At 32.8% G+C, this 20,589-nt stretch overlaps 1 pseudogene; it reads right to left on the bottom strand.

The window, feature by feature from the left end:
* Positions 1-1,221: 1,221 nt before the first annotated feature.
* LOC131935353 (uncharacterized) lies at positions 1,222-1,306 on the bottom strand (annotated as a pseudogene).
* Between the last annotated feature and the right edge of the window lie 19,283 nt (positions 1,307-20,589).

The following is a 20,589-nucleotide window of genomic DNA, read 5'->3' as shown; positions in this document are numbered from 1 at the left end:
CCTGTGTTGTTAAGTTGGTTTTGTAGTGATGATGTAGCGAGTCCTGTGTTGTTAAGTTGATTTTGTAGTGATGATGTAGAAAGTACCGTATTATTGAGTTGGCTTTGTAGTGATGATGTAGCGGGTTCTGTGTTGTTGAGTTTTGTAGTGATGATGTAGTGGGTCCTGTGTTATTGAGTTGGTTTTGTAGTGACGATGTAGCGGGTCTTGTGTTGTTGAGTTTTGTTGTGATGATGTAGCGAGTATTGTGTTGTTGAGCTGGTTTTGTAGTGATGATATAGTGGGTCCTGTGATGTTGAGTTTGTTTTGTAGTGATGATGTAGCGGTTCCTGTGTTGTTGAGTTGGTTTTGTAGTGATGATGTAGCGGTTCCTGTGTTGTTGAGTTGGTTTTGTAGTGATGATGTAGTGGTTCATGTGTTTTTGAGTTGGTTTTGTAGTGATTATGTAGCGGGTCCTGTGTTGTTGAGTTGGTTTTGTAGTGATGATGTAGTGGGTCCTATGTTGTTGAGTTGGTTGTGTAGTGATGATGTAGTGGGTCCTGTGTTGTTGAGTTGGTTTTGTAGTGATGATGTAGTGGGTCCTGTGTTGTTGAGTTGGTTTTGTAGTGATGATGTAGCGGGAACTTTGTTTAGTTTGTTTTGTACTGATGATGTAGCGGGTCCTTTTTTGTTGAGTTGGTTTTGTAGTGATGATGTAGCGGTTCCTGTGTTGTTGAGTTGGTATTGTAGTGATGATGTGGCGGGTCCTGTGTTGAGTTGGTTTTGTAGTGATGATGTAGCGGGTCCTGTGTTGTTGAGTTGGTTTTGTAGTGATGATGTAGCGGGTCCTGTGTTTTTGAGGTATCTTAGATAACTGTAGTTTTGTCGTTGATGGTAGATTTCAAATTATGAAGTGTAGCTTGTGGTAGGTTGGTGAGGTGGTATCGTTGTGCTGGAGTATCGAGATGAGATATCGAAGTGTGTTGTCTTTGGTCTTAGGTCGGTAGGTTACGTTGAGACTTTTGGTAGCAAAAAGGAGCTTAAAGATGTGAGGAGAGTTAATAGTATTGGAAGATTGGTGTGATGACGCAAAGTTGCGTTGGAGAGGTCAGGTAGATAGCAGAAGCAGGCTATAGCAAGTTGGTCAGAGAGAGACCAATAAAAATACGGGAATTGACCGGTAACGTGGGACGGTCAGCTGACCACTGAGGCGTGGGTCAGTAGAGAGATAGGCCAGCAGTTGATAGGTAGATAGCTGACCACCCAAATGTCTAAGATCCATATCAGATACTACACTTTGATCTTAGCCAAAAGGCCGAGAAGAAAATAATTAGAGAGCAAAGGAGGCTGTAACTGCCATCACTTATAGTAAATCAAGCTCAAGGTATGTAAGAAATTATGTCACATCTTTGAATGGTGCTTACGATTTTGAATACACAAGCAATTTAGTTACATTGTTATATCAAAACTAATCTTTTAAACGATACATACGAAAACATAAGTTGTTATTAGAAAATTATTATAATAATGTAATAGCTGTTTACTATTTTTGTACTGTTTCGGTACACGTTAATCAACAAAAGAATGTGGAGTGGTTTCCCTTAAAAATGTAAATCAAGTTAAGTCCCTTTCATTTATCATATTGAAACAATAGAATTGTAACATATCATTCTCTTAAATCGGTTAGCTAAGACTATCTAAAATGGTTCTTTATTGAAAGAATGATCGCGCCTTGACGCTGTGTACCTTGCCCCTCAATTTTGAAGGCTTTTTTAACCCGCCATTTATCAAAAATAGTCAGAGATCGCGGGCAGTATTTTCTTTTCTTTAATTGAAGATGCTGTAGACCGAACTTTTTCCTGCATTTTTTAGCTCTCTAGCGATCAACGATTATAAATTCGGTTAATCAACGTGACGTCATTATATTACATTTACTCAACTTTTCGCTGCATGTGTTTCTATAACAAACCGTCTCTCTCTCTCTCTTTTTGTGGTCGGGCTGACCGTTAGCCCTACACACCTGACCAAGCGAGCACATAATGATGCACACTGTTATTTAAATATATAATTGTAACGTGGTTATTTTGAGTTTTTTACTTTTAAAAAATGACTAGATCTACGTTTGAAGTCATTAATAAACACATTAATTTTGAACTTAACACTTTATTTAACTAAAACCGACACAAATTCGTCAAAACGTTTCATACCAAGTATTTTTTTTAATAATAATAAATTGGAATAAATATTATTTTGATGATTTTCTTGAGATTTAAAAAATAGTATCACCTATATTTGCATTGTATCTGTATACGTTTTTTTTATAATCCAACGTGTTCAATAACTTAAAATTTAACCGATACGATAGTCAAAATTAAAATTCGAAAACGACAGTGTATGTTCAGAAGTTTAAAGATAGAAATTTAAATAGCAATCACTCTATATAACAAAATATATAATATATTTAAATGTATCTTTTGATTTTTGAATATTAAAGCAATTTAGTTTCCATTTCAAATCAAAACTTTTTTCTTAAAAAATATATGTGTGCGTATAAGTTGCTATTTAAAAATTAATATAATTATGCAAAGTTTATATGCTGCTTTTAAATTTTTAGGTACAGGTTAATCAACAAAATAATTGGAAAGTTGTTTCCCTTATAAAATGTAAATTGATTTAAGTCCCCTTTATTTATCACATCGAAACGATACAATTCTAATAATGTCCTTTTCTTAATCGGCGAGCTTATCACACGGACATTAGTCAGATCAATTTTATTTTATTTAAAAGGTGTGACAATTGCAATAGTATTCTTCATGCTTATTTTGTTCTATTTTCCTATTTATTTAATACCGAGTATTTTCAAGGTAATTTTTATTGTGTGTTTTATTGTCCGCCATTCTTCACTTATTTAATGTTTGATTTAAAATGTTCTTGGGTGGATTTAAACTTACCCATTAAGTCACATTTTGACACTATTATTACTTGATACTTCTCGTTTCTTCTCTTTTTTTGCTTTCGCTCTTCGTGATTTTTTTTTTCGTTACAAAAACAGCTATAGTCTGGGTTAGATGTACCATTTTTTCCATCGCTTCTGATTGTTGTTGATATATTTTTATTGCCAATAACACACTTTTAGTCTTATACTTCAATTGATTGATGTATAGGCAGCTCTTGAAGCATAAACAACCTATATAGTGACATCTTTTCTGACATTTAAAGACAAAATAACAAAATATTGTCATTTTTTTTTTAGACTTTCTTGATCTCGTGTCTAACATCCAGTATTAAATCTACTATCTCTTCCTCTTCACGTGTATGACCCAATAATTTTCTACTTGTACTCTAGAAGTACAATCAAAGCATACATCAACTCGTAGTAATCTTTCTCAATATCATTCATTTGGTAAACTTTGTGATAAAACTGTGGGGGTTCCATTAACAGCCTCACCACATTACGTGATTTAAATTATTTATTTTCTACTCTGGGATCTTCACGATTATAGTGTTTACAATCTTTGCATTTCGTGTATAGATAACGAGCATCAGTTATATCATATTTTAACGTTGTCCTTTAATATCTTGGTTTACTACCCAGTTTAAAATGTATTTTTATTCTCGGTGGAAATGTAGATAGTTAAATAATTGAAATCACAGAGGGTAAAATATTTTACCTTTTTGATTTAGTATGAAGAAAAATAACATGGTAATTCAAATAGATTGTATTACAACACCAAACAACACATCTGAGTATTAACATAATTATTCTCAACAAACTATTTAAACTATAATAGATAAAATTTGGTGAAACATACAACACATAAATCAATACAATGTGCCAATATATTGAATACCATCACTAATCCAGGGCTTGTTTAAGTGATATCTAGAGGCATGCAAATACAAAGTCGCAAATACTACTTGGATTTTTTGGGGTTATCCATAAATGACATCACGCTTTTTCGGAAGATTTTTACCTCTCCCACCCCCACTCCCCTCCGTCACGCATCGTCACAAAATCCAGACCCCACCCCATAAAATGACGTAACACCTCAGCCTACAACTTCCATCAAAATTGCAATTAATTTTTTCTTAAAACATCGATATTGTTTTCCAAAATCTTATCTGATCTTTGTCAACATGGAGTATTTCAATCAATTCCTATTACAGTTTATTTAAACAGTTTTCTGAAACGCGAAATAACGGCTAATACTAGTTTTCTAACAAAGCTTTTTAAAAAGTGAAAAGGTGTGACGTCACATCCCTCATCACATTTCCTTCACAAAATTACAGACCCCCTCCCCCCACACGAGTGTGACGTCATTTACAGACGACCCCTTTTATAAAGTGATGGTGTTTTTATAACGGGTGGGGGCTGCTGGTTCCTTGACCTCTTCATTGACCTTTGTTGCTTTTGATGTTTTCTCTGGGTCTGGGCTGTCCTTCTTCCTCTTAGTGGTTGTTGTTGTTATAACCATGTTTGTTTGTTGGGTGGTTGAGGGATGGGGGTTTCTTTCAGGGCGTCGAGAATCAAATACGTGGTGTGGTTGCTGCAACCATGTTTGTTACTTATTAAAGATGCTGATGTATCTTGTTCAGTTGTTGGCGTGTCCAGGGTTGGAGTGGATATAGCTGGCTGTATTTTGATCATTGTTGCTATTGGCGTTGTTCTGTCTTCGGCTGAGTGTAGGGGTTTTCTGTTGAGGTGACTCTGTCAATGATTTTTACAAGCTTTAACTAACTTCCTCTGTCGCCAGTCAGTCTGTTTGTCTGTCTGTCTAGATCGAAACGTCCGTGTGAAACTGCAGGCACTTCTAACTGACAGATACGGTTCTTTACCACTAGACTACGCCATCCCATAATACTTTACTGAATTTTAGTTTATTGACTTGACAATGGTTTTGAGTCATGTAACTATTGTAAGGAAAACAAGTAAAGTACTGAAAAAAATTCATAAACAAACGTTTTAATAACATCTTTTATGTAATAATGTACTAAAAAGTAGAAAATAAAGCATTAACTACTATTTAAATAACTATAAAGAAAAACGTGGGTCTCTTCTCGAATATTAGTAAAGGTATCCAATAGGTACTTAAGTGACCCACGCTTTTCTTTATAGTTATTTATCCCTACTGCGATCTATGGCAAAGCCTAATGCTTATAATTATATTTGCGGTTTGGGATGTGGGCCCTATATTTTGTCAAATTTTGAATGGAAATATATATTTTTTTTTTTACTTTATAAGTAAGCTATCATTCAGCGGTGTTATTACACTATCGTAGACCTACACAAGTTTATTGTAAAGCAATATAAGCCATTTAGATTTTACACTTTCGTAGCAGCTATATAGAAAGGCTGGTCAATGCCCGTGTACGAATGACATGGCCACGTTAAAGAGCCGGTTGTTTACGATTGACAGTGAAAGCCAGTGAACCTTTTTTGCTTGTCTAGGCTATGCTCCAGGTAACACACTTGAAATAATGCATGTGTAGTCGATACTATAAGTTGAAAGGATATAATAACAGAAATAAAATACATTCATAATAACCGTTATGAAATGCACAAACAATATAAAAATAAACGTCCATGCAATATATAGAGCCAAATAATTTAAGTTAACGCTTAAGTCTCTAAAATTGACAGTGAAAGCCATTGAAATCTTTCGGCCCGTCTATGTTCCAGACAACACACTTGAAATAATGTATAATGTGTAGTCGATACTATCGGTTTAATGAATAAAATAACAGAAATAAAATACATTCACAATAACTGTTATGAAATGCACAAACATTATAAAAAACGTACATGCAATATATATATATATATATATATATATATATATATATATATATATATATATATATATATATATATATATATATATATATATATATATACATATATACATATATATATATATATATATATATATATATATATATATATATATATATATATATATATATATATATATATATATATATATATATATACATATATATATATATATATATATATATATATAAATATATAGCCTAATAATTTAAGTTAATGCTTAAGTCTCTAAAATTAATTTAAAATTATTATTTCCAAATAAAATTTCCTTTAATGAAGTTTGAGAACTTTTTTATGTTTACTTTGTAATTTATTATGTTTTAAGTTAAAAACCATTAATAATTTCTATGGGAAAAAGAAAATATGCTTACAACGTGAGTAAATATAAAATCACTATATATTTAGTATTAAGTATTGTAATCTGACTTAAGTTTTACATTTAGAGTTAGATCTAGTATTAAAGGGCATGCTTATAGATAGTTTCATTTTACATTATAGATTGAAAACTATTTTTGTTTCTATTTTTATTTTCTATTTTGCATTAAAAAATAGTATATTTTATTATATTTCTATTATTTTGTTTTTGTGTGTTTCTTAAAATAATGTACTAATATTTGATTGTTTCCCCTGTTCAAAAAACATAAGAGTTAACTTTACCTAAACAATAGTTTGTCAATGATTTTCTATACTGCGATCTATGGCAAAGCATGAATGGAAATATAATGTTTTTTTTTTTTTACTTTATATTAAAGCTATCATTCATCGGTGTTATTACACTAACGTAGAGCTACACAATATTGTTTTAAATCAATTAAATCTATTTAAATATTGTACAGTTTCTTAGCAGCTAAATATCTTAGAAGTGTTTTTTTTTCCAAATATGTTATGCTTACCTTTATTTCTAATACACGCTAAATTCTATGTATGTTTGATTTTTGTTAAAATCTTTGTATCAGAAATACATGCTTTCTAAAAGCGCGTAATGATTAATTCAGTTCTGAAGTAGGTGGGGATAGACCAATATAGCTAGAACTTGTAAATATAAATCGTGTGAAAAGATGTCTATTTGTTTTTAAATGTGATATTCTTTTGTACATGAACGGCTTCTTTTTCGAACACGCCGACCGATAAGAACGGCTAACCGTTAAAGTTGAAGGCGAACATACATAATAAACAAACTGTATTGATAATAGTCAGTGCTGACTTGTGTTTATAAAGTTGACATTTTTAAAGAGTTTTTTATCTACACAATGGGACAACGCCGAGCCCAGTTTATCATTACAGATGTAGCAGATAGTGTGTATGTTGGACATGCACATTTTAAAGCTAGAGAATAGGTCTGTAATGTTCTATTGTTTGGTATGAATGACATGCGCATTTGACAGATCAAGAAAAGGTCTGTAATGTTCTATTGTTTGGTATGAATGACATGCGCATTTGACAGATCAAGAAAAGGTCTCCAATGTTCTATTGTTTGGTATGAATGACATGCACATTTGACAGTTTTAAAAAAAAGGTCTGTAATGTTCTATTGTGTGGTATGATTGACATGTGCATTTGACAGATCAAGAAAAGGTCTGTAATGTTCTATTGTTTGGTATGATTGACATGCACATTTGACAGATCAAGAAAAGGTCTGTAATGTTCTATTGTTTGGTATGAATGACATGCGCATTTGACAGATCAAGAAAAGGTCTGTAATGTTCTATTGTTTGGTGACCTGATACAGACAGTCCGACAAAAGAAGACGAAGACACTTGGGCGTAACTTAATGAAAAAAACGATATTGTTAGGCATTGTGTTGTTCGTTAATCTAAATATAGTTTTGGGTATTCTGCCCTGGCGAAAATTGCAGTATTACAATTGTATGTGTCTAAATCCCGGCAACTTCAAAAAACAAACATATTAGCGAGTTTGTATGTAAAAACACTAGCAGGAACATCAGCCATACAACTTTAATACATCGAAAACTATAACACCTTCAGAAATGCATAGGTATTCGTTAATATTTGAAACACTATAAAAGTAATAATATAATAAATTAATAATTAATAATTTAATAACAAACCGTGTTAATAATAATCAGTGCTGACCCGTGTTTATAAAGTTGTGCCCAGTTTATCATGAAAGATGTAGCAGATAGTGTCTATGATGGGCATGCACATTTTAGAGCTAGAAAATAGGTCTGTAATGTTCTTATGTTTGGTACGATTGACATTTAGTTCTATTTTTTCTTATGCTGGGTAGGGGAGGGAGTGGACGTGTTTTCTTCACGTGTATTGTTATTTCAGGGCGTACGTGAATACTGTTATTGTTACGCGTCGGGTTAAGGCTTGGTAAGTCATTGTTTATAGTGAGTATGTGAGTTGTGTTCAGTCCCACGTTGTGGTGTTATTCCCCTTAGACCAAATGTTGGTATTCAGTTTACTAGGTGTGTGAACGAGAGTTGATGGGTTGATTTGGACAGAAAGCTAGGCGAATATATTACGGGTGTAGGCCCGCACTAATACTGTGGTCCAAACTTTGTGTAGTTTGTTGTTTGTACTTCTTAAAGTCGACCTTAACAGCTAGTGGCCAGTAAAAACAAGAAGAACTTAGAAATAGACAGGTCGTACAAAAACATCAACCCCTGTAGCGATCACAATTTACCGGGACTTGTCACAGTCGCTGGTATTGTTTAAGGGTAAATGTTTACCATATAAGGTGTTTATTGCCTGAGACTTGTCACAGTCGCTGGTATTGTTTATGGGTAAATGTTTACCATATAACGTGTTTATTGCCTGAGACTTGTCACAGTCGCTGGTATTGTTTAAGGGTAAATGTTTACCATATAAGGTGTTTATTGCCTGAGACTTTCATCGTCGTCACAAGATGGTTGTTATCGTCGTCACTTCTCAATTTGTATCATCGCCACTACCGAACTGTTACTTTCGTCATCAGCAAACTTTTAACGACGTCCCTACTGAACTTTGACACCATAATATTTACTACCAATGACAGAGAGTTGCTACATGAATAGGGCTTGGAATTTCGAGGTAAGTTTTTTTTTTTTCTATTGGTCTTTAGCGGGTACTCACGACCGGTTTTTATCTTTTGTCATATACAGAAATCTGCATCTAATAGAAGGTTTTGCTTTAAAAACTTAGATGTAAGATTTTATTCCGTCTCCAGTCTCCTCTCTCTCTCTCTCTCCCTCTCTCTCTCTCTCTTTCTCTCTCTTAATATAAAAGGCATATGGAATGACATCAACCTAGTTATAACGGTACTCAAGTTATCGTGTTCACAGTCACACACAGGCAGAGAGGGAGACATTCTGAAAAAAAAAATCCGACTCACGGGGGTATAGAACTTCGAGATTGGTGAATATCTCGATTTAGATTTTTACACGACTGCAATACTTCCTCTATACTTCGTATACGAGAAAGTAAAAATGACAATAATTGTATACTTTTGCAAATTATGTACCTGAAAATGTATTATGAGGAAAAGGTTAAAACACTCGTATATTTTAGAAATGTATGTTTATTAAAAGCGAATTCTCACAATGGTTTTCATTAATATTATCTACAATTCAATTATTACTTATTTTTCATTTGATTGCTCTTTTTTTTCTCCTTCTGTTGAATCCACTCTACATGGTTTATGTCGTTACAACAACAGCTATGGTCTGGGTTAGATGTAATATTTTTCCATCTCTTCTGATTGTTGCTGACATATTTACGAGCTTTTCGGTCTTAACTTGAACTTATTGATGTATAGGCGGCTCTTGTTGCTAAAGCTACCTCTGCTCACTTTTCAAACATTAGAGGACAAAACACCAGGATATTGTCTTTACTTTTAGACTTCCTTGATCCCATAATTAGCCTCCAGTATTAAATCAACTATCTGCTCCTCTTCTGTTATTTCACCCAATACTGTCAACTGTTAACCTAGATGCACAATAAAAGTATACATCTACTTGCAGAAAAAAATAATATTTTGAAATACATTTATTAAAACTATTATTATTGCCGAATGTTTGTGCATTTAATAACTGAGCGTACATAAAGTGCGTTATGATAAAACTATCTTTACTCGTAAATTAATACCGTTACTGTTTTATTTTTAGCGCAATTTCCATACGGACAATTGCGATTATTAACTCGTCATTTCCGGATGTATGGATGTGTGTCCGCAGCCTTTAAGTCGTATCTCCTCCTCAATGAAGCAATATCGAGGACTAGTTCCAAAAGCAAATATGTTAAGCAAGTTCCAAGGATGATTGTGGGCCAATAAAATTTCGGAATTCCTTCCTTGATTTCCCGGAAAAGCCAAAAAACCTCGAACAAATGCAGTTTTTGGCCCATATCTCGGCAACCAGACCACTTAGCGACTTGAAACATTTACCAATCGATTCCTGTCATAATTTAAACCAATATTGCCGAAGAAAGTTTTCAAAATTATCCTTTCGTTCGGTCACAAAAAAATTAATTAAGAACATTTAAACTGAGCATCGTGTAGGCCTAGGATGATATTTACTACTTTTTTAAACAGAGCATCTTGTAGGCCTACTCATTAAAATAAAACTATTTCCGTTGATATAGGTTAATATAGTTGTCTTTTTTTTTACTTATTAATTCAAACGTTATTTTTGTACCCAATTAATTTATTTATAATTTTTATGAGAGTGATAGGGAGTTACAATTACAAGGTTTTGTTTCGCTAGGCCTAATCATTTTTTTACATTTTTTTTAAAATAAGATCTAAGGCAAGGTCGAACTGCGAGCATAGGAGTCTGTTGTTTAATTTTTTATCTCACTACATAAAAAGTATCATTTATTATTTAACTATCGTTTACCATTTTATGTTTTATACAAAATTTCTAAAGGTTAAGTAATTTTATACGATTATTTTAAGATTATAAAAATAATATTACATTTTTATTAATTTTTTTAATTACTAAGCATACATATTGGAATGATATTTTCATTATATATTTGTTTGCTTAATCGATATACTATCCTTTGAAAAAAGTCCCCTGATTTTATGAACAATACAGCATGGGAGGTAACTTTATTTACACAGGCTTTGTCTACCATTTTTTTGTTTGTATTTTCTTTACATTGATCTATGGCATTTCCAATTAGTTAATATTACGTTTTGGGATGGGGGCCATGTATGCAGGGTCGGTGCTAACTATAAGGCGAACACGCTTTCTTTATTATAACAAGTTTCGTTTTTAAAAGACAATCGTGACTACGACAATAATTCTATTACTAAGGAAAACACTAATGCAGTCCTGATTTAGACTAAAACGCTAACTAAGCATAACATCGGTGTTTCAATAAAATGCTTGGAATGTATGACTCAATCGACAAAGTAAAAATTACGGCAGCCACTTTATGTTTTCATGCTAGGAAACAAAACACGACAAATGACGCTCAATTAAAACTAAAAATAATTATTCAAGTATATTGTTTTATACTCACCAAACAACACAACTGATAATCAACATAATTATTATCAACAGTATCCAAAATATAGTAGATACACTGTGATGAAACATAAACCACATAAATCAATACAATTTGAAAAGAGAATGAATTATACCATTGATAAATCAAGTCTGGTCTAAAATATATCTAGAGACATGCAGACAAAAGGGCCAAAATACTGCTTGTATTGTTTTATAAAGTGGTGATGTTTTCTCTGGGTCTGGGATGTCCTTCTTCCTCTTAGTGGTTGTTGTTGTTATAACCATGTTTGTTTGTTGGGTGGTTGAGGGATGGGGTTTTTTTTCTGGGCGTCGAGAATCAGATACTTGGTGTGGTTATTCCAACCATGTTTGTTACTTATTAAAGATGCTGATGTGTCCTTTTCTTTTGTTGGCGTCTTCGTGACCATTGGTGGAGAGTGTCCAGGGTTGGAGTGGATATAGCTGGCTGTATTTTGATCATTGTTACGATTGGCGTTGTTCTGTCTTCGGCTGAGTGTGGTGCTGGTGTAGGGGTTTTCTGTTGAGGTGACTTAGCTAGCAGTGGGTTGTCCAGTGGTGTAGGGGTTTTCTGTTGAGGTGACTTAGCTAGCAGTGGGTTGTCCAGTAGTGTAGGGGTTTTCTGTTGAGGTGACTTAGCTAGCAGTGGGTTGTCCAGTGGTGTAGGGGTTTTCTATTGAGGTGACTTAGCTAGCAGTGGGTTGTCCAGTGGTGTAGGGGTTTTCTGTTGAGGTGACTTAGCTAGCAGTGGGTTGTCCAGTGTTGTGGGGATGCGCAGTGTTGACATGTTTGCTCTCTGTCTGGGGTAACTCTCAGATTTTCTATTAGGTTGTCTTTGTAGTTCAATGTTATGTATTGTGCGATGATTGTTGGTTCGATTGTGTAAATGAAAATGCTGCGGTTGTTGGTATAAAGGATGGCATTATTTTATTCCGACCTGGATTTCTGGTTCTGGTTGCGTTGAATTTTTTTTTTTGTTTTGGAAAATACACCACCCCAGGGAAAAAGAACGTCAGTTTCCGATGTAAGATAATGTTTTGATTAAATTTTAAATGTTGATATAATTTCCTTTTTCAATTCAATATCCAGTTCCAGTTAAAGGTTAAATGACCATTATAGTTGTTTTTTTTTGTATTCCATAAAAAGTCAAAGTTAAAGATCATCTTCCAGATTATCGCTTCCAGTGAGCTTTTGACTCCAATAAAATATATGTTTAATTATATAACTATACGTTTTATAAACATAAAGAATACGGTGGGTCACTATATTATCTATTTAATACCTCTACTAAATTTAAACGATCATAGTAAAACGAGTAGTGGAATAAAGTGATCGAGAGAGCTTAGCATGGCATTAACAGTGAGTAAGTGAACAAATGAAAGCTTCTCCGCCTTTCGCCTTCACCCTACATTTGGCCGACACGACCAATAGCATTTTCCGTAATCTAAAGTCGTCTGAACGTAAGCTTACTTTAGTGTTTATGTTCAAGTAATACTTCTGACATTTTTTAATTCATTAATTACTTGTTTTGAAGTCATTAATTAATTAATTAATTAATTTTGAACGTAACACTTAATTTAACTAAACCGACTGAAATACGTCAAAAAAATGTTCATACCTAGTATTTTCTTTAAATAATAAGAAATTGAAATAAATATTCATTTGATGATTATATTAAAACTTTAAAAATGCATAATATCGCCTATATTTGTTTTGTATCTGTATCGTTTTTTTTTTTTATGTACCAACTTGTTAAATGAATTAAAATAATCATGCTCAACTCTCTGTTAGCCATATTTAATTGATTAATATTTTATTGCAATCGCATAGTAATAATTTGAGGAAAAAAAATCAAAGAAAGCTGTATGAATAGCCTAGCTATAAAGTAGGCCTACATGAGAATATATACCATATAAATCAGTATTATTTAAAACCTAAGATTACACGTTGTGTTTATCAAAAGTTCATCGGATATATAATGTGGACCAGCTTGTATTTTATCGAAAAGTTAAAGCCGGAAAAAAAGATAATATTTGGTGGTGGACAGTGGTTTTTAGGTCAAACATTTGTGAAACTTAAAAAAATATATTCCAAAAACCCTAATAATAAATGTTGTTGAAATGTCAGTCACAAATCATATAACTAAGTAAATTAACATACTTAAAGGGTTCTTATGATTTTTAAATACAAACGCAATTTAATACATTTTTTATATTGAATGTTATTTCTTGAATATTACATAAGCGATTATTTGTTACTATATGACACAGTGGCGGAACTAGAAATAAAAGGCTCCCCCGCAAAAAAATTTTTTGGGCCCCCCATATATATATATATATATATATATATATATATATATATATATATATATATATATATATATATATATATATATATATATATATATATATATATATATATAGTCCGAACTCAAATCGGGTCCGCAATAATCCGTTTTACAAGTGTTTTTATTCCTTTTTTTTTTTTAATTTTGATACGCTTCGCGATTCTGCGTACAATTTCATGTTTGTCGCAAATTGATAATAATATAATTTTATGAGCTGGTCAAATTTATATAAACACGTAAGCTTGATTTGTGCAATGGTTTCTCGCGTTATGCTTATTTTTATGATTTTTTGTATTTATATTATTAGTTTTGAATACATTCATTTTTATAGCTTTAGTATTCTTTAGTATGCATTATTTAGATAATAATTTAGAGAATAAATTGCTTTTTAACTTACATAGTACAAATCTATTTAAATGAGCTTTATGGGCACCCCTATTTTAAAGAAGGGCAGTAAGTCATGGAAGTAGTGTGAACGTTTGCCTATCTTTCAAACTACAGCTCTTGTAGATTTTATATTTTTCTACGCAACAGTGTGTGTTAGTTTCTGTAGAACAATCACTGCTATAGTAGACATGTTTGTTTTTTATAAAACCACTATCAAGGTGCGCGAAAAATATTATTTATGAAAAGAAAATTCATTGTTCTTTTCGGTCGGAATTGGGCCCCTAAACGTCGTGGGCCCCCCCCCCCCCCCCGCATTGCGGGGTCTGGCGGCACTGTAGTTCCGCCCCTGATATGACAATTACTACAGTAATTTGATTGATCAGTAATTGTTTTGTACTTCTTAGGTAGACTTTAATCAACAAAACATGGTGTAAGTTGTTTCCCTTGTTTAATAATGCTATAATTTGGTTACCAAGAAATGAAATACTATAACGTGAAATATCGTTGTATATAATAAACTTTTCTTTTTGATAACATGTTATTTTATGAAATAAAAACAAAAACGTTAAAGTATGTCACTGACCTACATATTATTGTAATAAGACTAGATGCACTTCCGGGACTTCAGAAGGAAATTACGTTTTTAAAAACAAAAGCAATATAGTTTCATTTTCAAAACGAAGCTTATCTCTTAAAATAAATATTCGAGCGTATAAGTTGCTATTTGAAAATTAATATAAGAATGTGATGTATATATGCTATTTTTTTAATGTATAGGTATACGTTAATCAACAAAAGAATGGGGGAGTTGTTTCCCTTATAAAATGTATTTAACTCCCCTTCATTTTTCACATTTCTAATGTCTTTCTCTTAATCGGCGAGCTTAGCGCAGGGACATTAATCAGAACATTTTTATTTTATTTAAAAAGTGAGACAATTGCTTATTTTGTTTTATTTTCCTATTCGTTTAATATCGAGTAGTTTAGAGGTAATGTTTATTGTTTGTTTTATTGTCCGCCATTCTTCACTTATTTAATGTTTGATTTAAAATGTTCTTGGATGGATTTAAATTTACCCATTATGTCACAAGTTTTGTCACTATTATCATTTGATACTTCTTGTCTTTGTTGCTTCCACTCTTCATGATTTGTGTCGCTACAACAGCTATGGTCTGGGTTACATGTAACATTTTCTCTATCGCTTATGATTGTTGCTGATATTCGTTTACTGCCCATAACGCCTTTTTAATCGTATACTTCAATTGATTGGTGTATAGGCAGCTCTTGAAGCAGAATCAACCTATTTTATGACATCTGCTTTATACTATCTCTTATAGGGAAAGTGTTGTAATCGTGAAAAAAAATCATATTCGTTATACAGCTCCCTGAGTCAGAAAACATAGTTTTGCAATCTTGTCAGTATGTCTGTGTGTGTGTGTGTGTGTGTGTGTGTGTGTGTGTGTGTGTGTGTGTCTTGTATGTGTGTGTTTGTATTGTATGTGTGTGTGTGTCTGTAAACACGATAACTTGAGTACTGTTATAGCTATGTTGATGAAATTGCATATATAAATATTATATCAAATAGTAGATCTTTATTATTAGTATATAAACTTTGTAGATACGTGTCGACATTAGAGCGATTTTCGATAACCGGAAATTGAACTTTTTTCTACTTTCAATTGTTCAAAAGCCTATAACTTGAGTACTATTTCAGATGCATAAATGAAATTTCACATGTGAGAAAAATATTTACTCCTCTGTCTTCTGACATTTTTGGAGTAGTTTCCGTAGAACGGAAGTAGTAATTTTTGCTATTTCCCATTTCTAAAAAAAACGCTTGTGAATGTATAAAGTACTCATAATATTCCGCACTATTATGCACATTTTATTTGGCGTTCAATTGGTGTGCAATTCTTTTTTCTACGAGATTTCATTCTATTTTAAAAAGTTTTAGTAGGCTATTTAAAATGGATTAAAATCATATCTATATCCCGAGTTGCCATCCCCTGTTTTTTCAAATAAGAATATTCGACAAAGTTTAGGGGAGATCACTCCCGGTTTTTTTGACACTAGAAAACAAAATAACAAGTTATTGTCTTTTCAATTATACTTCCTTGTTATCACTACTAAACTCCAGTATAAAATCTTCTATCTGTTCATCCTCAGTTGGATGACCCATCTGGTACTATAGAAGGAAAATTAAAGCATACATAAACTCGTAGTAATCTTTCTCAATATCATTTATTAGATAAACTCTGTGATAAAACTGTCGAGGTTCCATCAACAACCATACCCACAGCCAGTGGACCCCGTTCCTCAGTTGATTAAGGAAATCACTGGCTGTTTCCGCACAAAGGTCACCACCTATGTGCTGTCCTTCGATCTGAAACAGGCCTACTATAAGGTATGGAGATCCAAATTGATATTAAAACATGTAGCTGTGACCAACAGACTTTCGGTAAAGTTAAGTTAGCTTGTTATAGTGCTGACACTCCCATCCATTCATATGTCGAGATCACTTAAACAAGTGGATTCTATTTTACCTGTCCCGTGGACAATCGTTTAACAGGTTAGATATTTAAATGAACACTTTGAGTGTAGACAACACTAGATAACAAGTGATGGCCATCTCCAGTAATTCTCTTTTTCACCTTGGCAGGCCAGGCTTTCATCATTGCATGCAGCAACACGCTTTTGTCCAAATTCGAGTAAATGTCAATTCTCACGTTTGTCCCATTCAGGTTAAAGTTCTTTCGAGCATTTCTCACAATCAGGTAAATGTCAATTCGAATATTTAAGACTTTTAGGAAAAATGTCCATCGGCAAATTGTCTTTCCGGTAATTATTTGTAGATTCCTAATTTTTTTTCTCTAATTAGATAATTAATCAATCATTAAAAGTAATTAAAATATGACTACATTAAATAGATAAAGGGAAGATGGATGGCGAAGATGGCACTCTACCTTGAAATATCCACCAGTCCAGTTGAGTGGGGGGGGGGGGGGGGGGAGGGGGTGTGTGTCTGTGGGGGGTGGGGTGAGGTGTGTATCTACCATTCAGATTGTGCACTTCTAAAACCTGGGAAACAGAAGACTGTTATGTTAATTTTACTTGAGGGCTGATCGAGTGATGTTTGGCTTGAGACTGTCTAAAGTCTAAATAAAAATTAATAAATTATGTATTGTTTCATAAATTATAAATATAATTATTTTATCGGGAACATAAAACGATAGCGAACACTAGTTAAAGATCAGGCACACAGTATATAACAATTTTTATACCATCTTTAAATGGTCCTTACGTTTTTAAATACTGAAGCAATCCAATTACTTTTTTATATTGAAACTAATTTCTTAAATGATGTATACGATAGTAAAAGTTTGTATTAGAAAATTAATATAATTATGTAATAGGTGTATACTATGTTTGAAATGTTAAGGTAAACGTTAATCAACAAAACAATTGGTAAGTTGTTTCCCTTATAAAATGTAAATTAAGTCCCGATCATTTATCACACCGAAACAATATAATTTTAATATGTCTTTCTCTTAATTTGTGAGAGCAGCACAGATATAATAGTCTGAACAATTTTCATTTTATTTAATAAGAGTTTTGAGTGTATATGGAATAATTACGTCAAATAATTGCAACAGTATTATTCATGTTTGCTTTGTTTTATTTTCCTATTCATTTAATATGGTGTAGTATAGACGTAATGTTCTATCGTTTGTTTTGTTGTCCGCCGTTCTTAGTTTATTTAATGTTTGATTTAAAATGTTTTTGGGTGGATTTAAATGTGTTTATTTATTGCATTTTTTATCTCTTATCATTTTTTTTCCTTTTTTTTTTAAATATTATATTAATGGATTAATTTCATTTTAAAATGCTTGTATTAGCTGTCGCCGCTGTATCTTGTTGTAGTATTTCTTGATTAGTTAAGTGACAGTGAGTAGTCTAATGTTTGTTTGACCCATAATGTCCACATATGTGTCGTCTTACAGGAATAGCAACTAAAATGTTTATTGGTGTTCTTTATAAGTGATTTGTATGGAGTGTGTAAAAGTTGATGAATTGTCCGAAAAATTGTGAAGCTGTGGTTGTTGGTGTAGGCCATTGAGTTGACAGTGGGTTCTAGTTTGCTAAGATTTCTCAGGGCCTTTATGATTGTGTCGCTGTTGAGTGGGTGGGGTGGGGGTAGGACATCTGATGGTGCCGCTGACATTATCTTCCCTGCAGATGGTGAATTCTAATGTATAAAGTCCGTGATGTTTGGTGGTGTTGTTTAGTTCTTTTACGTGAACAACAGCCGAGAAATATCAAGTATCTGCTTGGCCGTAGTTGAGTTGTAGAATATTGTGCTGACTGATCAGTGGTCTGATAATATGACCACGTAAGTTAGGCTGTCCATTGGCTTTTTTTAAATTATTACTTGCATTACAGGGAATGTTGATGACAGTGCATCAACATCAATGTATACCAAGAACAAAGCCATTAGAATATGATTTTCCAAAACAATCCAAACATTATAATCATTTCTGCTATTGCTATTCAAACACCAGTCAAGAAATAAGGGGGCTAACCTATTTAGAAAATAAATGTTTAAAAAATGGGAGAAAAATATATGTCCCCAGCATGATCGAACTAGTATCGTTAAATCGTGGCTTGTTGTAATGTTCTGAAGTTTATGTACCATGGTGATGTATTTAAGTAAATAATGTGGTTGACGTGTTCATTAGTATACTGAAGACTCGGTTCAATTGTAATTGAAATCAAAATTCTGTTGTTTGTAAACGTTAACACTTTTCTTTTTTTTAATGTATTTAATCATCTTAAATATGAATAACAACCAATCCAAAAGGGGCAATCTTGTCTGATATCAATATGTGGGAGACTATTAATAATAATGAGAATATAGAGATCTAGATATTTGGGTGTAGTATATGTTGAGAAAAAAAAGTTTTAGCGTTAACATTAAAATGTATATCTTACCGCTTATTAAAGTTAAAAATCAATGTATAAATTAATAGATATATTTTAATTTATAAAGTCTTTATGTGAAAAAACTTGTTACTACCGTGGAATCTTGAGAGATGGCAAGCAGTTTCTTAAAAGTTTGAAATCATTCTACACATAAATAGATATGTCATAAATTAACAGTGTTTCGGTTTAGCTAAATTATCCAGGTAAAATGTCTAAATCAATTCTTTTAAAAATTATTTTTTACTAGCAAACATTATTTGTTTAGGTTTATAGTAGTAAAATTAAATTTAGAACACATCTATTTGTTTTAGTTTTTTTAAATATATTTTTGGAAAAATTATTTTATTAAAAAGTTATTTCCCATGACAATGAAAAAGATAATTCAGATTTCAAGGCTCTGCATATTGCACATCAAAACATATAATCATACGTATCATTGATTCGGTCAATTTCACATCTCCAACGATGGGGACTATTGATATTTTTTACGTTGTAGGAGAGAACATGTTTAAACGATAATGTTTGCAATCGGATGGGAGTTTCGCTTCATTTTTGTAATATCTTAGTGGTCGTTACCTTAGTTTTATACTTGTAATGAACCAATCATAGACGTGTGTCGAACTTGCCAGCAGGTGTAAAATTGTGGAGGTGGTCGCCCTGTCCAAGACAGCAAGGGATCTGGGCTCACCTGAGAGCTACAGACCGTTCTCCCTCTGCTCTAACATCAGCAAGCTCTTGGAAAGGCTGGTCAATGCCCGCTTGTTTTGGTTTTGTCAAATAACAGACTGATAGACTAGTGATTAAAGAAATCACTAGCTGTTTCCACACAAAGGTCACCACCTATGTGCTGTCCTTCGATCTGAAACAGGCCTACTATAAGCTATGGAGATCGAAATAAATATTAAAACTCGTGTAAGAACATTGTGATGAGGGGGGAGTGTATGCGTGTTATATAATCTATATTCTGAATACTTTTATTATTAATACTGCAACTATACCCATGTTATGACCTACTTAGGTCTAGTAATGTTTTATTTTTAGTTTGACATTTGTTATAATACCATATATGGTCTGTGGTGCAATTACCGATTTTTTTCCACTGTCTTACTAAGAGAGTCTTAGACTCAGAAATTTTCCATCGAGAGATGATTGATTGTTTCAGACCAGATGACCACCCCAACCAATGGTCTTATGATTTGAAGGTGACCTTCCATGTTACCTAAGTCTATAAATAGATCGCCCACAGGTGTCTCGCGGCAGTTACTTGACTACACGTCGTTGAGAGACCTAAGCCCTGTGTGTTGCCGTTTAGTACTAATACTAAGTTGTTAAGTAGCATATTCATATATTTCTTGTGGTTAAGAAATTCTTTATGCTTCTAGCAGTGTTATGTATACAGTGGTGATTTTTCCGAAGTGTTTAAAGCTGTGATAGTGTATCATACTATTTATTCCCACGAATTGTAAGTTGGGTTTTGATCATTCTGTATATCCATTTTATTCTTGTACAAATCTAGTGTTCTGCCACGACTTTGTACACTCATTACAAGTTATATGCAGATTAAAGGTTTTGTTGGCATCATTAGTTTCTC

The sequence above is a fragment of the Physella acuta genome, unplaced genomic scaffold (genome assembly GCF_028476545.2).
Source record: "Physella acuta isolate Inbredline_101_S28 unplaced genomic scaffold, ASM2847654v3 ptg000142l, whole genome shotgun sequence".
Taxonomy (NCBI): domain Eukaryota; kingdom Metazoa; phylum Mollusca; class Gastropoda; family Physidae; genus Physella; species Physella acuta.
This window is presented reverse-complemented; position numbering and strand designations above follow the sequence as displayed.